The sequence below is a fragment of the Parasteatoda tepidariorum genome, chromosome 8 (genome assembly GCF_982258835.1).
Source record: "Parasteatoda tepidariorum strain Cologne lab strain chromosome 8, Ptep-v5.0, whole genome shotgun sequence".
Taxonomy (NCBI): Eukaryota; Metazoa; Arthropoda; class Arachnida; order Araneae; family Theridiidae; genus Parasteatoda; species Parasteatoda tepidariorum.
This window is the reverse complement of record NC_141762.1, coordinates 97,254,174-97,267,631: the sequence shown is the minus strand read 5'-3', so window position 1 is coordinate 97,267,631 and position 13,458 is coordinate 97,254,174. Positions and strand designations below refer to the sequence as shown.

Sequence of the window (13,458 nt, the reverse complement as noted above, 5' to 3'; positions counted from 1 at the left end):
TAAAGCAAAAAGCATATTCCATTTTCTTTATTCTTTTTGTTACATTAAAAGGAAAAAATACTACACATTATTCAGCGAGCTACAAAAGGACAGAAACAAATTATGTATTCTTAAATTCTCACTAACTCTTCAATAAATACATGAAAACCGAATCACCTAAATCCAGGATTCGTGATTTTCTTGATTTTTTTTATATTTAAATCGGATTTTTTTGATTTAAATCAGATTTGTTGTGATTTTTATTCAAATACACTGTAAGAACTTTCATTTATGATTTAAAAAAAACTTTGTAAATGTTTAATCAAAATTAAGTTAATATTAAAACTATATTATGACAATATTCTAGAAGCACTAACTTACTAAACTAATTTTTCATTATAATACATAGCTTTGAATGCATAGCAACCACTCTGAAATAAATGCATAATTGAAATTTAAAGACTAGATGAAATAGAAAATTTAAAGAATACTTCAGGGGTCTGTCTAGGTTTTTCTGAGAGGTATACCTATTTTGTGAAAATGTAGACATTTGTGAAAATTAAAAATCATATCAAAAAATCAACGCAAATATGGTGAAAATATGGATTTATCGTTTCTTACGAGACACAAAAATAAAATTTTAAGAAAATAGTATTTTATCAAATTATTCTACCGTTTTTCCTAAAGTTGAATTCGTAAAGGTACCGCTAGCTATTAAAACAAAGTTTCAATTAGTAAACCATAATTTTAATTTAAAATTGTGATTTCTTTTCCTTTTTTCTTGATTTTTAAAATGACAAAATAAATGTAACAGATTGTGTTTACAAATGTAGACATTCATCAAAAAATAAATAAATATTTAATCTATATATTTTTATATTAAAATAATTATTTTTAATTCTATATATCAAAATAGATAAGTTAAGCTAAAAAACATTTTTTTAAATTCTATGTACTCATTGGAATTTTTTTTCACGAAATTTCTTTATAGAAAATCAGATAATGTCAAAGATACTATAAACATATTATAACCCTACCGCTAACATAACCCTACTGCTTCAAATAGACTTTGAAGAGAAGAATGACACTATATCAGGAAAAAAATATCTGAATTCATCAGCCATTTTTTTTTCTTTTTCTACTTTTGGCATATTAGGGTAATTTCTTTTCAATGTAACCTCAAGCTTCAGAAATATACATTTTCCACCAATAAAATATAATGTAGATTTTAATTCCACGCTTTTTCATTCAAAAGGTGGAATTTTAATTAACATTATTTGCATTATTTTTTGAAAAAAATCATGTTTATTAATTACTTTCTACAGCTATGCAAGTCTAAAAGACAGCATTAAATGTTTACTTTCAATCTCAAGAATCAAAACAATTTTAAAAATGTAATTTCAAATGTGTTGGGATTTAACAAACACCAAGAACGAAAGTAATTTCGTTAACTAAAATTAATTAATGCAGCAATTTATTTAAAATAAATTTTAAAACTAAGAAAACAAAATAATAGAAGTATCAATAATTTAAAACACTGATTTTTAACTTTTAAAATCAATATATATATTTAAAAAGAAATAGTTGATTCAAACCAATGATTTTTTTTAAAAAAAATCATTTGATTTAAATCATGATTTAAATCAAGCTGATTTAAATCAACAAACCCTGCCTAAATCACCATCCGAATTCTAAAACATTATCCGAGTCCGAATTAATCATAATATATTATGAAATTATAATCATGTGGTGCATATTTCCGTAGTAAATAAGTAAATTACATATTTAAAACTTTTATTTTAACAATAATAAAATTTATATTAACTAAGTAAAAAAAAATTATCGATTAAAATATTATTTTAAAATATTCTCTTTTATGTTTTGAAATATCGTTTTCTCGTGGAAAAAAAAGATGAGAATATTTTTTTACATTTGTTTGTTTATTGTTCATAAGTCAATAATGTGATAGAAAATATTACGCTGCTCTTTAAATAAAAAATGGAGCTTATTCAAAATTTTCTTTCGAACCAAGTAATTTGTCAGGTTTTCTTGTCTCGTTTCTCATTTTTTTTTTTTTTTTTTGAGAAACGTACGGATATTACTTTTCAAATCTTGGAAAGCGCTTTTTGCTATTTTTTCAGCTTTTTCATCTTCTTTTTTTAATAAAAAAAAAAGTAAAATAAATAAGTGAAATATTTTACAAAAAAAAATACGAAGTAAAAAAAAAAACTGTTCTTGACTCTATTAAAATGTAATAAAAGTAAATAGGAGCAAGAAAGAAAAGAGCTGTTTTCGTACTTATTATTATTATTTTTTCGACATCTTGAGGAGTACTCTAATTATACTTGCGACAAAATGAATGTTGAGTAAAAAAAAAAAAAAAATTCTCATTTAAAATTTAAGATCTAGAGTAGTAATAACTTTTCTCATTTTTATTCCAAAAAAAAGGTATGCAAAAAGTATTTAATCATCATCTTCAATCATTTGCTATTTGCAAATAATCTTAAAATAAAAAAAAATAGCTAGCTTAAACATTAAAGCTATGTTTGATAAGTTTAAAATATTATAATCGATTTGATGAAATAAATATCATAAAATAGATATGAATATAATTTATAAAAATGTGATAAAAAAAGTTTCAAATAATATTTTTGCGGAGAAAGTTGTTATCGACAATGTCAACCTTCATCTATGAAAAGGTATCCCAACATAGTATAGATTTTATTAGTCTTATATACTAGTGAATTGGAATTGTATTTTTGTAGTGGTAGATACACTACAGTACTCCCCCAACAGAATTTTATCTGTGATAGAATTCGATGAACGGATACCACTAGTTGATTCATTGCTGTTTTGTGAGAAGCCAGGAGAGCTGTATTAAAGATCACCATACTTTTAAATGCTGATCGTGAGTGCTGCATTAGGCGAGTGTATACAGGCCGACCTGTGCGATCGAGACTGAGTAGCAACAGCGCGAGGAGATGGATAATCTCGCAGTCACAAGTAGCAAGTCAACTGTTCAATGTGGACTATCCATCGAAGTACACGTGTTCATATCAAGGTGAGAGTTTCTGTCAAAGTAGGCATGCTCACATCACGTCCGGGTCACCAATGTGGGAAGAGTTGTTATCGACAATGTTAACCTGCATTTATGAAAAGGTACCCCAACATAGAATCGTGTTAATTAGTCTTGTAGACTAGTGAATTGGAATTATATTTTTGTAGTGGTAGATACACTACAATTTCACAATAAGTCCACGAAATTTAATATTTTATACAGCGTGTCCCGTAAAAACCACCCTTAATATGTATTGTTAGAGATCTAATCAACAATTGGAAAAAATGCTCAAGATTCAAGATTTGGAAGTCTGTACAGCAACATAACAAACAGCAACATAGTAATTAATTGTAATATGAATCTGTGTTAACTGCCTATTTTGGATAGCTAATTGGCTAATTTGGCTATGATCTGCATTTTACACCATTAACACAAAATCAAAAGTAGAAAAAATGCCTTTAAAAAGTAGATAACTGTTGCAACTTAATCTACAGATAACGCTGAACGCATTCATAACGCCTGTTTTCATTAGTGACAGAAGTGGCAAAATTTTGAACACTTAGCCAATCCTTCGCCAAAAAAACAACTTTTTTTCCCGTCGTAAGACGTTGTAAAATTGTTTTATTCTGTCCTACATATCAAGTTAAAATTAACATTTTAAAAATTAAAACTAACATTAAATTAACATTATATAAATTAACGTTATTAAAATTAACATTATTAAAATTAACATCAAAACGTCGCCATTTCAATCAATCAACCAATTTCAATCAAAACGTCGCCATTTTGTTTTATTTCCAATTCATTTAAGGTTTTTTTATTAAGTTTTAGATTTTTTAACTGTTAGAGATTTGTAAACAAAGTATTCTTATGTATGCAGCGGTGGGAAAAGTAAACGTATATAATTAGGGTGACCAGACGTCCCCGATCTCCGGGGACTGTCCCCGGCGAGGACCTCGTGTCCCCGGTCGGTTTGCGTCCCCGGTTATAAAATTTAAAAATTTTGTGTAAAATATTTGATAAAAATATGTTATATGTAATTTTTATTTTCTCAAAAATTTTCATACAAATTAATGTAAGCATTGAAAATTAAATGTAAACTAGTTTTTAAGAACACACTATAACTTATACTACAGAAATTTTGGAACACATAACTTTAATGTCTAGTTATGTTTACATTTTTACTAGGCTGTACGCCAGACATGTTTATATAAGAAAAGAAGTTTAAAACAAGACGCAACATGAATATTAGTTGCTGCTTTTAAAACAATTAATATCTTGGGTTACATAAACTGCCAATATTAGCTAATTTCCACTAAAAACAACAACAATTACTACATTTCCGTTTTATTTTAGAAAAATAACTAAAACATTTTATAATCAGGTAAACATTTTATAAATATCTAACCAATAAAGTATAAAACCATTTTTTATGAAATTGTTATTTTTATCACTTACGACTAATTAATTTTTATAAATTCTAATTATTCTACATCTTGAAAACCTCATAATTTGTTATCGTAATAGATATTAAGAAAAATATTTTTATTTCTTTAAAATAACTGTCAATATGGCAACAGAAACAAAAAAAAAAGAAAATGCCATTATTTGGATGATTGGAAAAACGAGTTTCCATTTATTGAACCGAATCCTGATAATTCTTCCAAAGTAAAATGTACAATGTGTGGAGCAACGTTTTCAGTTAGAAGTGGAGGACGAACAGCTATAGCAGATCACATTCTTACAATTAAACACAAAGAAGCTTTGGCAGCAAAAACAAAAACGAAATCCGTCAAACAGTTTTTTTGTAAGCTGGAACCATCCAAAGTAGAGTTTGACTTAGCAACATATGAAGGAACGCTTGCATTTCACACGTCACAACCAATCGTTTCGCAGCATGGACTGTACTTCAAATTTACAGAAGAAATTTGTAGACAAGAAATTTTCTTGTGCCCGAACAAAATGCGAAGCTATTTCTGTCAATGTTTTTTCTCCGTGGGCATTTCTTCAATTGAAGAAAGATTTACAGTCTGTTCAATTTGTAACGCTATCTTACGATACTTCCAATCACAATCATGTAAAATTTCTTCCTATTTTAGTGCGGTATTTTCAGTGGCACTGTGCTAAAGATCCAATTAATAATAAACTTGTATCACTAAACGAAGTTAAAGGAGAAACTGCAAAGATTTTATCTTCAGAAATATTAGACGCACTATTCGAGTTCCAATTGAAGGATAAAATGGCTGGTTTGTTTGCGAATAATACTAACACTAATTTTGGAGGATTGTTAAGAAGAGGAACAGAAAATGTTCATACTAAACTTCAAACTGAGATAGGAAGAGATATTTTTGGTTTTGGGTGTAATGCGCATATTATACATAATGTCGCTAAAACTGCTTTTGATTGTTTCCCTGCAGATATTGAAGTTATGGTATCTAAACTTTCTAGTTATTTTAAAATTTACACAGTCCGAATTGAAAGACTGAAAGAATTTTGTGAGTATGCTGACCAAGAATATCATCAAATTTTAGGACACATTCATGTTAGGTGGTTGACATAACTTCCTGCTGTAGGAAGAATTCTTAAAATTTATTCATCTCTTAAAGAATTTATGTTGTCTGAAAAAAAGTGCCCAAAAATCTTGAAGAATTATTTTGAGAGTGAAGCAACCGAGTTATGGTTGTTTTTTGCGCATTCGCATGCTGCAATTATTAATCAAAGCATCTTGAAAATTGAAAGCGATGACAAATGTGTTATTGAATCTGGAGCGGTTGTCAAGGATTCGATATTTAAATTGAAAGCACGAAAGAATGCCAAATTTGTTCCACTTGTTGTAAAACCTGAATTGACTAAATTGATTGCTGAGATTATCATTACTGAAGATTCTTATTTAGAAACGTCGAAAGAATTCTATGAAGCTGCGATTTCATATTTAGAAGCTTGGAACGATAACAACGATGATATGTCTGATTTGAAGCGCCTTCTTTTAGATTGTAAGCCTTCACGGTCTGAATTCGACGAGGCAGTTCTCTCTCTTCAAAATGTGCAATTTTGAATGTTAATTCCGACGATTTATTTGACGAGTTTACTTATCTTGAAGGTTATTTGGATTCAAAAGACGATAAATGGTACCAATCCGTACACATAACAGACAAATGGCGTGAAATAAACAATTATTTTCAAAAAAACAATATACCATTTACAAATATTAAAAGAATTGTTGAGCTTGCAGCGTGCTGGCCAAGCAGCAATGCGCCTGTAGAACGGGTATTTTCGCGCATAAATAACTATTGGACTAAAGAAAAATCGCGAATGGATGTAAATAAAGTGAAAGCGGTTTTATCTGTACTGATTAAATTTGATTTTTCATGTGACATATTTTCTAAATTACTCGAAAAAAATCCCGAAATTTTAAAGAAGATTCATTCTTTAGAAAAATACAGTGTTTAGAAATAATATAATTTTAAAAGCAATACAATTGTTTTGTTAACAGATTTTAAAATTGTGTAAAAATGTTATGATCACGATTTTAACGATATAATTTATATACTAAATTATAAAAAAATATGTAAACGAAAAAAAAATAAATATTTTTTAAGATAAATGATAAGAAAAAATTTTCAATTTTTTCTGTCGATAAAATTTGGGGGGGGGGGGGTAGAGATGAGTGTCCCCGGAATTGCCCGAAAAAATCTGGTCACCCTATATATAATTCGCAAAAAAAAAAGGACAACGCCCAGAATAACTTTTGTTCTCATAATCGAATTTTTACTAACTAAATACCAATCTCCATGGTTCAAAAGGATTACCGCAAATATGCTAATTAAGTAATGCTAACTATTAAATTAACATTATTAAAAGTAACATTTTTCAAATTAACAATTTTTCAATCAGAATGTCGCCATTTTTTTCAATCGCCATTTTGTTTTAGTTTCAAATCACTTAACGTGTTTTTTTTTTGTTTGTTTTTTTGTAAGTTTTAGATTTTTTTAACTGTTAGAGATTAGTAAACAAAGCATTCTTTTGTATGTAATTGTGAGAAATGTAAACGTATATAATTCGCAAAAAAAAGACAACACCCAGAATAACTTTTGTTCTCATAATCGAATTTTTACAATCTCTATGGTTCAAAAGGATTACCGCAAATATGCTAATTAAGTAATGCTAACTATTAATTAAGTTACTAAATCAGACACAAAAACATATTTTCTCGGAATAAACATTCCCTTTTTTAGAGGGACTTCGATTTTTTAACATCAAAAGATATAGCGATAACCGCAAATCAGTAAAATATGGTCACAATAGCTCGGTCAGGAGAGCAGTGGCCTTAATTTGTTCGATTCCTTTTTCCTGTATTTCACTGTATCGTTAGAAGTTTTTAACCGAATCAGAAAATCACACAACTGTAAAATTCGTAAATCCAAAATTTCATTTTTGTTAAGAATAATTTTTATTAGTTATTTATTATTTTTTTTTAAAAACTTTATTTAAAATGGCCGCAAATTTTTGAATTGTACGGTTTAAGCTATGTAATTTTAAAAGACAAAACACAAAAATTGAACGAAATAGGCCGAACAGTTCTTGAGAAACAAAGGTTAAACAATACGACTTTTTAATCGATTCTTACTAAATGAATATACTATTTTTATTATCGACTTCAATCAAAAAATATAGTGTGTGCATGTTTTCAATCAAACAAAAATTTCTATAATGCTATCTTTTTTAACGTTCAAACAGTGAGCAATAAACTAAGCATAAATAAATTCCAAATATATTTCGCATGATTCACACTGCATCGTAATATTTTACCGTAATAAAGCTTGATGAAAAAAAAAATTCTTCTTCTTTTTGCTTACAAAACAGCGATGTTTCTAATCATGTTATTAACATTTATGCTTCCCATTTTTTTACTCGTCAAGAAAAAATGCATAAAAATAAACGCCACAGTAACTTCTTTAAAGATTTAAAATATAAACTCAAAATATTTTCGTATTACCATTAAAGAATGAAAAAAAAACTGCAGGTCTGGAAATTTAATCTAAAGAAATTAGCTGGCGCTGGGCGATAATTTTCAACTACGACGGCATATTTTACGAGATGTAATTGTAAAGGGAGGTAATATTTCAGTAACCATAGCAACAGAGCCAGCTGTGATTTCGACTATTACACTTTATGCGATGTTGAATAACGAAAACTTATTAAAACTCGCACAACAAGGTTTACATATAGCTAAAATAAAAAGCACTTTTATTAAGGAAAAAGCTAAAAATTCGTTACGTCTAGTAAAAAATGAACACGTGATAATTCATATCTAAGTTAATATTCATGACTTAAGCTGATTTATTCAGTATTTTGTTTAATAATTTAATGTTTTATAAGAATGAAAATAAAAAAACAGACATAAAAAAATTGTTATCGTTCGATTTTTAAAAAAAGTTTTTTAAAGCTTCTATTAAAGAGTAGCATTGCATTTTCAACTCAGCTAACTGAATATTTTTTTTATTAGCTATCACGTTACATTTAAAGAAAATAACATAATTTATTTATAATAATTTTTCCTAGTTAATAATTTATTTACACAAATGTTATTTTTTTAATTAAAGACTTTATCTCTCAATTTTTCTTAAAATTGGGTAGTTATGTCCCCTGCACGCTTTGCTCTCCATGCAACCCCCCTTTTTCCTACCCAATTTTTTTTCAGGGGGGGGGGAAACTCATAGTTAGATCAGAATTAAAAATTATTCAATTAAATTATTCTTCTTTTTTTATTAACCTATTGTTTGTTCTATATATTTAGTGTTCTATGAAAATTAATTCGAACCTATTCATTTGAGTCTGCAGCTGCAGCTTAAGTCTGAACTGCAGCTGCATGACTTGTTTTTTTACTTTCTTAAGTAATGTTTGTTAACAGTAAAAGACGTTAAATATTTTTTTCGATGTAGGATAAACGCGAAAAGTTAATTTTTAACCTTAAACGGTTCGAAATTATTTCAAGTTTACCTTTCTCCGGAATGCATTGAATTACGGACCTATAAGAATGCGTTGAGAGCAATGAGTTAACGGTTTTAAAATATTATCTTTTCACGCATTATGGCGGAATGTTCACATCGTTTCAAATTTTTATTAATATTTCCTGTCTGTAATTTTTTTTATCAATAACATTGTACAGTAGTACACATCTAAAGACTGGATGAAACAACTTTTGCCTGGGGTTAGAATTAAAGGGCTTACTAGAAAAAAGTAGAAAGTGACATTAAGATTAAGGTTAAATAGTTTCTGAGAATAAAGTTTTGAAAAGCCCTTTTCCAAAACTAGGAGAAAGAAGAAAGATTTTGAAATCTAGAAGAAAGATTTTGAATATTACAATATTGAAAAAAAATATTAACAAGACTTGTAATACACTCTCAGAAATAAAAACTCTCACATTTGACGATTCAGCATTTCTTGAGCTGCATTTCGTTAATTTTGAAAAAATATTACGTCACGAAATCACGTGATTTGTGACGAAACGCGAAGTCTCAAATAGAGAACTAAAATGTTTTCACATTTACGGAACATCCTCGTAGTGCATTGTGGTTGATTATTACCCAGAATAAAGACTAGACGATCGAAAATAAAGTGACGATAAAGCCGACTTGTATATACAGTGGCTAAAGAGTTGCCCTCGTACCAGAGAGATCCCGGGTTCATATCCCACTTCGGGCATGGGTGTAATAAATCTCTCTTCTTTCTTATGCTGTTTGGGTGACATTGATCCATCTACATGGTACCAACGACTCTACGAATGTTAAGAATTTTTTCTTTTCGGGAAAAAATTTAATTTTGACCCCAAAGAAGTGACGACTTAGATCAGATTTTCTACCTTTCGTCAAAATAATAATAATAATACCTCAACAATCTTCGCAATAATTTCTTTAAATAATCTTCAAAGAAGCTTACTAATCTAAAAAAAGTTTAATAATCTAGCTAATAATTTATTTATTGTTTCATACTAGTGAGGAAAAAACGTGGGAAAAATATATTCACTAAATAGCACTTATTTTTAGTAACTAGTGGGCTGCGCCCTCTGCTCGCTAACGCTCGCCAACCCCCGAAAATTGCTACGCAATCTTATATGGTTTGCTTCGCTCGCTACTAACTTAGGTACATTGCAAATGCACAAAATTCTAAGAATTCAAAACAATCATTCAAATATATATAACAACTTTTTTTTTAAATTACATCTTTTTAGTAAATACTAAGTCATTAAGATAAATTTGAATTCAAATAAATGACATGTAATTCGGTAAACCTATTAGAAATGTGCTATAGTATAAAATCTTAAAGCGTAACAGCACGACTGAGACTCATTTTCCAATGAATAACTAATAACAATAATAAAACAAATAAATTCGTGATATAAATCAAAAATCGTCAAATAAATTCGTAATATATTAATTCGTGAAAAAAAGCGCTTTCGATGAAATACTAAAATAGAGATCTATCGACAAAGACTACTCACTTCTGCCTAGCTTAATCGTATGAGATTGCCGCAGCTGATAGGGTGAATTTCGGAAGCACTCTCTGGTTATTTTAGTTTCCGTTTTTTAAAAGAGCTCTATGTTGAGCCACCTCAGCTAGATTTGACATGTGACATTCTTAGCGGCAATTATGGGTCGATTTTCTAGCGTTGCCATTCGAGGAGTTGTAATGAGGCTTTTTTTGTCACCGTGTAAGAGAAATATATATATAGATTTTCTTCGTTAATCTCTCTTTTGTATCTTTTTTTGTCTTTATTGTGTTACATATATAAATATATATATATATATATGTAACACAGCACTTTGGTGTAAACAGTTGCTGGTTTAACAGTTTGGTTGATAGTTTTTTCACAGCCATGTCTTTGTAAGCCTTTTTTTAAATTCGTGAATTTGTTTTTAAATTTTTTCTTGTCATTATTTTAAATTGATATTCTTTATACCGTATCTACAAACCACATTTTGAAACTAAACTCGGAATCAATATTAAAAAATAAAGGCGTCGAGATCTCTGTTTTAAGATATTACGATAAAATGTTCGAAATTAGCGAGTTCAATCCAGATCTGCAGAATGGGTAGTTATGTCCGAATCCGACTATTACTCCCTTAAAAAATTTTATCGAATTCTCAGAAAATACTAATGCTCTATAGTACTAAATAAACATTAATTTCAAATTATATATTTTTTTCGGCACTGTAAGAGCTAAAAGTGTTTTATTTAAAATTAAAATATATTTTAATGTATTTTGTATTACACAACAGGAAATAGCAAAAGAAAAATAAATACTACAAAGAGATTAGTTAGAATATAGAAACATTAAAATTGTACAAAGCCATTGTAAGAAGAGAACTCGATATCTACACGCACAATCGCTCATTTATAAACAACTCCGGACAAGAAGATATTTTAAAGAATATTCTTGAATATGATACATAGGATTCATTTGCATATCTTTTCAATTAACTTTTCAACTTGGCTAAATAAGTAAATTTGTTTTTGGAATCCAGGTGCTTTTTAAATTGTAGAACTTATAATATAAATAACTGTCTCAATATTCCTTTGAGTGGTATTTTGAAAACATGCTGATTAATAATTGTTTTTCTATATAATTTTTATAAGATTTTTTTTTCTAACTGTAACCTAACTTTTAAGAAGCAAATTTTTCCGACTTAAGACTCACACAAAATTTTCTTCGATTTTGACTCAACAGTCCTGGTTTAAATGTAACCTTTCTGTTAGCATGTAGTATTTTTATAGTTCGCTATAATTGCGCAATGATTCAAATTCATTATTTTAAATTTGTGTTTCTGCTATTATACTTCGCGTATTAAAAAAAATTAATCATGTCCAAATTCAAAACGACTTTTAAAAAATTTTTTCATTTGAAATATATTCCGATTAAGGCGTCTTATATTCAATAGCTTAATTGAAAAGTAGTAAAAATTCACTTAACATAAATTTCATTTCTATCATAAGATTCTGTAAACCAGATCGATTATCATACTGACCTTAACAACGCAAATGTACTTCAGAAAGTACTTAATAGTTTTGGTACACTTGAAAAATAGAATGATGCCAAATTAGGGAATCTTTAACGCCAAACTATGTAGCAATTATTCGTATAGAATATGCTTTTGTTCAAGTTCCGTGTTATGTCACAAATAATTTTCAGAAAAAATATTAAAATATTAATATAATAAAATATTAATATTATTATATTAATTAATATTAATATAATAAAAATATTAATATTCTCAGCAAAGCATTCTAGAAAACATAAAATGTTTCGCACATAGCTCACTAAAATTCGAGGCAAGAAATCATGCGGATTTTTTATGAATAAGTTATTATGTTTGATACTTTGTTCTGTGAATAGAAAAACTAATTAAACATGTAACTAGAATTTGAAATACAACTTAATAGAAATTCCATTCCCCGTTTATGCCACATTTTTCGTTAATACATTCTATAAAACACTATCAATGTTATTATCATGCATGTGTCGTTTCCAGGGGTATGTCCAGACATTTTGTGAAAGGTCCAGATTTTGTAAAATTGTGAAAAAATTACTCATAATTTGTGAATATAAACTAAGCGTTAAGTCACATTCTTCCCATCAGGGTCCTGCTTTTATGAATTTGTGCAAATAGGGTCCTGTTATTGCAAAAATTGCTAAAAACCTTTTCAAGAAGTTCTTAAATTGTAAATAGATACAAGATTATGCTCAACAATTGCTGCTACTAAAATAGCGATGCAACATACAATTATTTGGTATTCAGCCTATACTGCTCAAAGCAAAATATTCATTTCGGACGAATAATGGAAACAAAATCACTCACATTTTTAAAAATTTCAATTGGCATATTTTAAATAACACAACTTAGTTATGTATCACTTTTAATGTGTTACGCATTAAGTAAACTTAAACAATTCTAAAATTTATAAAATTTATTTAAAAAATTACCAGAAATTAATTTTTATTTACATAATATTCTATTAATTAATTTTATGAATAAATATAAATTGATCAAATATTTATTTACAAAAAAAAAACGAAATTATCATTTAATATCATAAGAATGTGCACACGATGTTTTCAAAAGCAGAAATATTTTCTTAGAATACTACATTTGGAATTTAAACTTAAGGAAACTTGGAAAACTTAGTTCGTTTCGAACCGTCTTTTTTTTTTTTTTCCTCCCGGGAAGTGTTTGTTCGATTAACAAAACAATAATGAAGATAAACAAACTTGTGAAAGGTCCGATTAAAAGATAAATTATTTTGTAAAGGGTCCGTTTTTATGGAAAGATATTTTGTGAAGAGTCCGTTAACGGACTCAAATTTCTTCTAAACAGACCCCTGGTTTCCTAATTTATAAAAAATACACCAACTTCTTAAAAGAA

At 28.2% G+C, this 13,458-nt stretch overlaps 1 protein-coding gene across 1 annotated transcript in view; it reads right to left on the bottom strand.

Annotated features, from left to right (window-relative positions):
* LOC107440992 (voltage-dependent calcium channel gamma-1 subunit) overlaps positions 1–13,458 on the bottom strand; it is a 163,993-nt gene that overhangs the window by 149,988 nt on the left and 547 nt on the right. The gene's annotated exons all lie outside the window — the stretch shown is intronic.